We start from the raw sequence: 10,562 nt of genomic DNA, 5'->3' as shown, positions 1-10,562 counted from the left end.
TGAGGTTATAGGGGGGCTTTGGCTACCCTAGCATTCCGATGGTCACGCCTTTCATTGGCAGGGCCACGTGCAATGCAATTACATCACATCCCCTTTGTGTCCTACCAAGGATCATTATGGGAGAATGTTGGAATTGCAATCAGCAAGTAATTTGGTGGAGCCATTCTTGAAGGGATGTTGTTAAGCTGTTTACGCAGCTGAGCTGTTCCTGTATGCTCACTAGTGCATCAAGTGGCCGAAACAGAGGTTGCTGTGAAAAATCCCAAACATGCGTCCTGAGATTTCCTTTGTTTAAGCTGGGCTCCTGCCCACTTCCTCCTTTAAGAAGAAGAAGATCAGTGTGTGTGCTTTCCTGAAGCAGGCAAGCAGCCATTAGGCTCAGCTCTCTCTCTCTCCATCTGATGTATGGACATGTAGTCTGCTTCAGCCATCCATGGGGGCTTGCAATGTGTAAGTATCTTTTAAGCTTTTGCACTCTGCTTCAATAAGGAGATGGAAGCAGATGAATATATTTTTGTAATTAATCATTGCAGTAAAGATTCTCTCTTTTAAACCTCAAAGCGCCATGAGTCTGGATCAATGCTTCATTCACAATGGTTCATTCAGTCACTGCACACTTTCAAAACACTCTGTTACTCTGCAGCTCTAATTTTCTGTTACCTGTCATGATTCTTTTTTAACAGGAGCATTTCCTAAGTTCAGGCCCATTGGATCAGATGCCCTCTGGCATTGACTCCCAGTGTTCTGACCTGCTCATGCATTAGTATTAATTTTTTTAAAAAATTATCTTTAAAGGATTTGCCTGGGGGGAGGGCAGTGCGCTTTGCAACCCGTTGCTATCAGAATCCCGCCATGCGTCTCTTGCTTATTGGCAGGAAACAATATTATTCTCATCTGGGATTTCTTTGACAGGCAGTCAACAAAACACTCCATTATCACTGCGGAACAACAGCAGCGGCAGCGTTCCCTCGATTTCAAAGGAGAGAGAGTCAACATTGGACGGTCAAAATGGGAAATCTTTATTGCTAAAAGCCATGCAAAGAAATTGGCACACAGCAAGAAGGTCACACAGAGTTCTGCCAGTGGCATGGTTTATACTGAGAAGTAAAAGTTCGCTCCTCTTAAGACGAGTGATCTTTGGTCACATGGAATGAGAGACTAACAAGAGCTGTTCCTCACTTAAGTGCCAGTGAACTTCGACATTTCTGATGATCTTGATACACTGAATAGGGTTGTATGGTTATGAGTGTCCTGCACAGTGCAGGGGGATTGGACCAGGAGGTCCCTTTCAACTCTATGATTCTATGATTCTAATAGACTTCTGCCTAGGTGCATCACACAAGATAGCGATTGTTATCCTGCATGAAGGTACAGGAGATAAGAGTGTGAGAACATCAGAAAAGTCCTGCTGGATCAGACCAGTTATTCATCTAGTCCTGCAACCAGTCTTACACAGTGGCCTACCAGTTTCTCTGGAAGGCCAACAACAGGGCAAAGAGGCCGAGACCTTCTCCTGACAAGAACATCAGAAGAGCCCTGCTGGATCAGACAAATGGTCCATCTAGTCCTGCATCCTGTCTTACACAGTGGCCCACCAGTTCCTCTGGAGGGCCAACAACAGGGCAGAGAGGCCAAGATTTTCCACCTAGCTTGCTTGGGGATTCAGAGAATTAGTGCCTTTGAATGTGGAGGTTCCCCTCCATCACCCTGCCTGGCAGCCACTGATAGACCTATCCTGCATAAATCTATTGAATCTGCTAACACCACATAATTTTGCCAAATTAATTTCCCACAGGCAGAAATTGTTCCCATCATCTTTCTACCAGGCACCACCATCAGGGGTGGAGTGGGGGGTGGAATCTCAGACTAGGCCAAATATGCTCATTATTTCTGACAGGAATTTTAATTATATTGTCACCAGAGAGGGTGCTGTTGAAATAAACTCTTCCTTTACGTCGTCATTGTCAGGCTGGTCACATTTTTGCCCCAGATCTCCTGCTCCACCCCTAGCTTAAAATCCAGTGAAATTCACATCCTGACCAACTGTCATGGCGTCATCACACTTTACTAGAAAAGATTACGTCACGGTTCTGGAGATTCGCTAGAAAGCGCTTCAGACTGACACCTCGAGCTAGACAGTCACTTTAAAGACAAGGCGGAGAGCATCCTTGCTCCCGGGGAGGACACGGTTCGCAAGGAACTTTAGCTTGCTACCAGATTTCAGTGACACGCCACCGTCACAAGCTGCGGGGGGAAATAAAGTTGTCCTCTGTTAATCGAGCCATCATATTCTGCCGGAGGTGCTGACAGGCCTCTTTCTGTTTCACAGGCACCGTTTTTCAGAGAAGCCTCTGCCTCTCCAGTATCTGTCTTTCCTGGGCTCAGCGGAAAGAAATGTGGCTGCCAGTATCATGGAGAGAGGGTGAGCTTTTAGGTCATGATTTAGTCTGGAGGAGTGGTGGGTGTTGTTAGGCTCTTCTGGGAAAAGCAACAAAAGGATCTAATTGGAAGACCTTTGTTGTGGCGAGAAATCTACAATGGCCCGAAAGGGAAAGAGAAGAAAGAGATGTTATGGAAGTCTTTTATTTTATTTTTTCCAGTATGGTTTGGATCCAGACTCAGGGCTCCAGTACATGATATGCCTGACATATCATTTACGTTGTGTGTTTTTAGCCTGCTCTTCTCTAGAGTTTTAGGGCAGGTTCCAGCAAATAATCCTAAAAAGCAGAGACATCACCATGCCAACAAAAGTGCGTCTAGTCGAGGCTATGGTATTCCCAGTTGCAATGTATGGCTGCGAAAGTTGGACCATAAGGAAGGCCGAGCGTCGAAGAATTGAGGCTTTTGAACTCTGGTGCTGGAGAAGACTCTTGCGAGTCCCTTGGACTGCAAGGCGAACAAACCGGTCAGTCCTAGAGGAGATCAGCCCTGACTGCTCCTTAGAAGGCCTGATCCTGAAGATGAGAGACCACCAAGGGCCATCCAGTCCAACTCCCTGCCCCTTCTTGCGGACTTAAAAAACACAAACGTCTGACAGGTGCTCATGCAATCTCCTCCTAAAAGCTTCCAATGAAGGAGACTCCTCCATCCTCTGAGGCAGCATATTCCATCTGTGAACAACCCTCACTGTCAGAAAATGCTTCCTAATATTTAAATGGGACCTTCTTTCCCATCAGAGAGCCAGTTTGGTGTAGTGGTTAGGAGTGCAGACTTCTAATCTGGCATGCCAGGTTCGATTCTGCACTCCCCCACATGCAGCCAGCTGGGTGACCTTGGGCTCGCCACGGCACTGATAAAACTGTTCTGACCGAGCAGTGATATCAGCGCTCTCTCAGCCTCACCCACCCCACAGGGTGTCTGTTGTGGGGAGAGGAAAGGGAAGGCGACTGGAAGCCGCTTTGAGCCTCTTTCGGGTAGAGAAAAGTGGCATATAAGAACCAACTCTTCTTCTTCTTCAGTAATATCAGGGCTCTTTCAGCCTCACCCACCCCACAGGGTGTCTGTTGTGGGGAGAGGAATGGGAAGGCGACTGTAAGCCGCTTTGAGACTCCTTCGGGTAGAGAAAAGCAGCATATAAGAACCAACTCTTCTTCCTCTTCATTTGAACCCATTGCTCCTTGTCCTTATGATTATGATTTAGATTTATTACTCGCCTCTCCCTGGAGGCTCGAGAGGAGTTACAGCATTTAAAATCCCAGTAAAAACCCCATACAAAATAAGCAACAATACAATCATAGCAGTCCAGCAATAAATTCTAACCACAGTTATAAGATAAGAAGAGGCAGCAGGAAGCTGCATCAAGCAAGTTGTCCGCCTCTTCAGTATGCCTACATTTTACATAATTAAACATGGTAGGGTTTCTTGAGTGGGTGGAAATTAATGAATTGTTATACATTTTCAAAAACAGTTGAACGTTTATTGGTTGAAATGACCCTATATGGCCATGTCTATCTGCCACCTCCCCAAATGGCCAATGACTGGTCTGGAGGGGGTGGGAAGGGGAGGGACCCCAGGTGGCCTTGTTCACAGCCATGCTTCCCGACTGTATTGGGCAGAATCGCACCACTCCTGGGCTCAACGAATGTTTCAGGGGTTTCTCAACGGTTAAAAAGTTGAGAAAGACTGCACTAGGTGTTGTCCTGACACACATTCTCTATCCATATATATTTTATAAATACATTCATATCAGTCTTTGGATTCTATGGCAGGTGTAGTCAACCTGTGGTCCTCCAGATGTCCATGGACTACAATTCCCACGAGCCCCTGCCAGCATTTGCTGGCAGGGGCTTGTGGGAATTGTAGTCCATGGACATCTGGAGGACCACAGGTTGACTATCCCTGTTCTATAGCATTGTACCCGCTGAGGTTTCTATTGTCCCCTGGCTCAATCCCAAAATATTCAGGAGTTTCCGAACCTAAATTTGGCTACCCTATCCCCACCGCTTGCTGGTGGCCAAGGGGGGAATCTGGCAACCCTCTGTGTCGTTCCCCCTTTTTTATTCTGTCGTTACAACAAGGCTATGGGGTTGACAAGGCTGAGGGAGACTGACTGGCCGAAGGTCAATCAGCAATGAAATAAGTATTCGAATCCAGAACTTCCTGGTCCAAGTCCAAGGCTCAGACATGCCTTCTGTCCTGTGGAGACGGAGGCCGAACCAAAAAACAAAAACAAAAAACTCTTTATCCTGGGCTGTAGCCTAAGGTATTCATAGCATCGCTTTATAGAAAGAAGTTATTTTATGCCTCAAATAAAAAATATTTTATCTGCCCCTTTTTATCCTCTTATCTCTTGGAAGTCCTTTTCACCTGGGACCCGGAATTCACACCGTCAAACTGGGACATGTAAAACATTCATATAAAACTATTAGCTACCCAGTAAATACTCTAAATGTATATTTTGCAGACTTGCAGTGTCAGTGTTTGAGGTAAGCCATAAATATTAAAAGCTCTTTCCAGCCATGTAACTTTTGGCGGCTTGAGCAGGGCAGAGTAATGAAAGCAGATTTGTTGCCGTCAGCGTGGAGAAAAGTCTTTCTTCCCGCCATCGGCTGTGGGAGAATGAAAAACGGAACTCCGTACGGAGTCTCGGCTCTTGAGCTCCTTTTTAAAAACCCAGGCAGACTCTTGGGGTTCGTAAAACGTAACAATGCAGGGCTATCATTAAAAAAAAGGACAAAATACACATCGGCGAGGGAGTGTGAACTTAACGCCGTTTTAAAATTGGCTCGGCATCTGGGGTAAGGTATATGCAAGCTGAGTTTTCCTTCGGGAGCCCAATCCTAAGCGTGTTTACATGGCCGGAGAGAGAGCAGGAGATGTTTCTGGATAAATACACTTTTAGGAATAGCAGGAAACATCTATTTATACAGCTGTATCCTGTCCTTAAGAGCCTCTTGTGGCGCAGAGAGGTAAGGCAGCAGACATGCAGTCTGAAAGCTCTGCCCATGAGGCTGGGAGTTCGATCCCAGCAGCCGGCTCAAGGTCGACTCAGCCTTCCATCCTTCCAAGGTCAGTAAAATGAGTACCCAGCTTGCTGGGGGGTAAACGGTAATGACTGGGGAAGGCACTGGCAAACCACCCCATATTGAGTCTGCCATGAAAACACTGGAGGGCGTCACCCCAAGGGTCAGACATGACTCGGTGCTTGCACAGGGGATACCTTACCTTATCCTGTCCTTGGAAGGAAAGTGACATAGCTAATAGCTTAGGGATGCCACCCTCCGGGTAGGACCTGGAGTTCCCCTGGAATCATAGCTCATCTCCAGGCTACAGAGATCAGTTCCCCTGGAGAAATTGGATGCTTTCGAGGATAGTGTTACAGCAGTGTGCCGTACTGATGTCTCTGTCCTCCCCAGACTCCAACCATAATTCTCCCAACCTGGATTTGGCAACCTTGCCCCTCCATCGCTTGCTGGTAGCCAGGAGGTAGCAACCCTAGTATAGCCAGACCTCATCGGATCTCAGGAACTAAGCAGAGTGAGAGTCCACCAAGGAAGGCTCTGCAGAGAAAGGCCATGACAAACCACCTCTGATTCTCACTTGCCTTGAGAGCCCCTTGCTGGGGTCACCAGAAGGCTTGGATGAGAGACCATCAAGGAAGGCTCTGCAGAGGAAGGCAATGGCAGACCACCTCCACTTCTCACTTGCCTTGAAAGCTCCTTGCTGGGGGTCACCATTAGGCTAGATGAGAGACCACCAAAGAAGGTTCTGAAGACGAAGGCACTGGGAAACCATCCCTGTTTCTCACGTGTCTTGAAAACCTATTGCTGGGGTCACCGTAAATCTTGGATGAGAGACCACCAAGGAAGGCTCTTCAGAGGAAGGCAATGGCAAACCACCTCTGCTTCTCACTTGCCTTGAAAGACCCTTGCTGGTGTCACCAGAAGGCATGAATGAGAGACCACCAAGGAAGTCCCTCCCCTCTCCAAACCCCACCCTCCTTATGCTCCAGGCTCAAACCCTCTAGGTATTGCCCAACTTGGAGCTGGCAGTCCTCTGTCATAGATAGTTAATTGCTTAGTCCTTGGGCCAATCGGGTGGCTTAAAAACCCATGTGGTTCTACAGTGTCTGCTGTGAACAAGAGCTACAAATCCTCCGCACAGCAGTTCTGTTATTTAAGGGTTCTTTCCCGGCACTCTCCTGTGGCTAAATAAATATTTTGTACAATGGCAATTGTGCCGGCACCGGGAATTGCACCATTAGAATCCAGGAAATCAGTCTTCTAACTCCTGTCTTTAAAACAGATGAAATATTAAAACCGATCAAGCTGAAAATCCATAATAAATAATGAACAGGGGGGGGGGGAGGACATGCAGTTCATTTCAGATATAGTTTAGGTGGATTCTGACCCCCTAGCCTTCCAGTCTAAGAAGATAAGAGAAGCCATGTTGGATCAGGCCAGTGGCCCATCCAGGCCAATCCTCAGTGTCACACAGTGGCCAAAACCCAGGGGCCATCAGGAGGTCCACCAGCAGGGCCAGAACTCCAGAATCTCTCCCACAGTTGACCCCCAAGGACCAAGAATACAGAGCATCACTGCTACATAAAGGAAGCCTTGTTGGATCAGGTCAATGGCCCATCCAGTCCAACACTCGGTCACACCGTGGCCAAAACTCAGTTGCCATCAGGAGGTCCACCAGCAGGGCCAGAACTCCAGAATCTCTCCCACAGTTGACCCCCAAGGACCAAGAATACAGAGCATCACTGCTACATAAAGGAAGCCTTGTTGGATCAGGTCAATGGCCCATCCAGTCCAACACTCTGCGTCACACCATGGCCAAAACTCAGTTGCCATCAGGAGGTCCACCAGTGGTCCACCAGAAGCCTTCCCACTGTTGACCTCCAAGCATCACTCTCCCAGACAGAGTGCCTTGTGGCCAATAACCACTCATGGACCCCTGCTCCAAAACACACCTGACTCTGAACTAGGAGCGGACTGAGTCTGAATTAGTGTTTGACACGTCCAGTGTGAGGCTGGCTGCAAAGTAAGCCAGGCTCAGAGAGTGTGACTGGTCCCAAATTCCACGGCAAAGCAGAGACTACAAAACGGGGTCCCCTAAATCCATGCCTGACATTCTTATCACGGCACTGGCTCTCACCAGCTGACTTGTTTGCGTTGACTTTTTAAAAGGGGGATTTTGTTTTTAACAAACACATTCAATGGGATGCTGCCTCAAGCAGGCCTCTGGAGAGGCGGCTTACACAGTTCTGAATGCATGAATACTTACAGACGCTGGGCTATGATATTCTGGCAGCTCCTAATACAAAAGGTACGACCCAACTGTTGCTCCTGGGATTCGTCTGCATATCATTCACATAACGAAGTAGATTCATTCAAATGGGCAGCCGTGTTGGTCTAGAAGTAGCACAATAAAATCAGAGTCCAGTAGCACGTTTAAGACCAACAAAGATTTATTCAGGGCGTGAGCTTTCGTCTGAGCTCACGCCCTGAATAAATCTTTGTTGGTCTTAAAGTTGGTTGCTGGACTCTGTTTCTATTGAAGTAGATTCAGCCATTGTCCTATATTCTTAAGAAGCCTTCCTCCAATTCAAAGATGGTTTTATACCCTGCTTTTCGCAACCTGTAGAAGTCCCAAAGTGGCTCACAATCGTCTTCCCTTCCTCTTCCCAAAACAGATATACTATGAGGTAGGGGAGGCTGAGAGAACTGTGAATGGCGTGAGGTTGTCCATTTAAGTTTGAGGAAGTCTCAGACTTTGCTCAGAGGAGCAGTATGGAAGGATATGGTCAGATGAGGGCTGCCAACATCCAGGTAGGGCCTGAAGATTTGCTGATTACAACTGATATTCAGACAGTAGAAATGAGTTCCCCTGGGGAATATGTATGCTTTGGAGGGTAGACTGTAAGTTGGGCTTTCTCAACTAGGGTCTCAGGAAACCCTGGAGTTTCTTTGTGGCCCTGGAAAGGTATCCAAGTCAGTGGGAGTAAAAAATATATATTTTATATAAAATTATATATATATATATATATATATATATATATATATATATATATATATATATATATATATAATTTGTTTAAGATTTATCAGGTGATATGACCATATATGTAAGAGCCTCTTGTGGCGCAGAGTGGTAAGGCAGCAGATATGCTGTCTGAAGCTCTGCCCATAAGGCTGGGAGTTTGATCCCAGCAAGGTTGACTCAGCCTTCCATCCTTCCGAGGTCAGTAAAATGAGTACCCAGCTTGCTGGGGGGTAAACGGTAATGACTGGGGAAGGCACTGGCAAACCACCCCGTATTGAGTCTGCCAAGAAAACCCTAGAGGGTGTCACCCTAAGGGTCAGACATGACCCGGTGCTTGCACAGGGGATACCTTTACCTTTACCTTTATGACCATATATATGGACAACGATGGGCCTGGAGGGGATGGAAAGGGGAGGGTCCCTGGGCAGATATGTCCGCAGCTCTGCTTCCCAACCATATTATTCAGGGTAGCACCACTTCTGGGGTTTCTCGAAGCCTGAAGAATGTTTCAGGGGCTGTTCAACAATCACAAAGTTGAGAAAGGCAGCTCTAAGGCACTGTACCCCAAAGAGGTCCCTTCTCCAAACCCTGACTTCTCCAGGCTCTACCCTACCCCCCCGCCCCCCCAAAAAAATCCCCAGGTCTATCCCAACCCACAGTTGGCAACCCAAGATCCACCCTACTAGAATGAGTTTTTAAAATTATACCTATCGATAGGAACCTAGGAACAGTTATCCATGAACAGCGTTTAAGTTTGGAAGAAGCATCGGATGCAAAAAAAAAACCCCTCTAGAAATTTGGCTGTGATGGATTCAGCCTCCCTCCGTCGCATTGTGAGGCACGGAGACACTTTGGAAATGAGCCGGCGGAAGAGCTACGCTCTCCGGATGCCAGGGTTTACAATGGGAAATAAAGCAGAGAGCCGAATCTAATAGCCTGTGTAGGAAGCCAGAGAGAGCGGCTTAAATTATCCCCCGATCTACTGGGGTGCCTGTGTGGGTGTATCTTTAAAAAATAACCTGACATAATATTTCTGTTTATGAGGCAATAACTATTCTCGGGACTGAATAAAAAGCTAAGCTTGGAGCTGAAGGGAATCGCTGGCTCCTGGCGAGATTATTGCCGAGTTAGTCAGGATTTATGGTCATACCCAAGCGTGTTTCGGAGGGCCTTCATCTCCCTGCCTCTTGTCATTCTCTCTTTGCCAAATGGCCCAGAACGCTTATCCTCCTGGCACAGTTTGCTGACGGCGTCGGAGATGGTGCCATCGATGATCAAGTGGGGGGCGGTGGTTCTGGGACAAATGCCGGCTCCCAGGGCGAGAGAAAACCTTCCTCTTTCTTTGGAAATGAAGAAGAAGAAGAAGAAGAAGAAGAAGAAGAAGAAGAAGAAGAAGAAGAAGGAATGTTGGTTCTAATATGCCAAATGGAAACCAAATAGCTTCTCTTTCTTGAACTCAGGAGCTGATAGTGCCTTTCATAGAATCATAGAGTTGGAAGGGGCCGTACCGGCCATCTAGTCCAACCCTCTGCTCAACGCAGGATCAGCCCAAAGCATCCTAAAGCATCCTACCCTCTTGGAGCAAGATGCTTCAGAAGACATCTGTTAACTTTTGGAGAACCTCCCATCGTTTTGTCACCTTCCCGGGCAGCCATTTTGAGGTGGTGTCTGTTACTTTTTCTCAAAACCCCCAGAGTTCCCCCAAGTGGTTGGTGGTCCTTTGGTGCTGAATGCAATTCTCAAGTTCTTCATGGTAGCCAAACAGAGATTAATTACATCTAACGTTGCCAGCCTCATGCTGGCAGGTAACAGGAGAAGGTGGGACCCACAGAGAAGGTGGAACGGTGAGGAAATGGGACATCACTTTCATGTGACATGCTAGGAATCCCCCCAGTCTTTATGGTTATTTACCATAGAAACTGGAAGAATTCTTAGAGTAGCATGGAGGATGCGCCATCAGTTCTGGGTGGAAGGTCAGTAGGTGTGATGCCACTTCCTATTTTGCCCGGTCTTCACAGCCTTTACCATAGAGTATTGTAATTGACAACAATTTCCCTCCCAGTTTTTCTTCCATT

This window comes from Paroedura picta, chromosome 5, assembly GCF_049243985.1.
Source record: "Paroedura picta isolate Pp20150507F chromosome 5, Ppicta_v3.0, whole genome shotgun sequence".
Lineage (NCBI taxonomy): Eukaryota > Metazoa > Chordata > Lepidosauria > Squamata > Gekkonidae > Paroedura > Paroedura picta.
Note: the sequence above shows the minus strand (reverse complement) of the source record.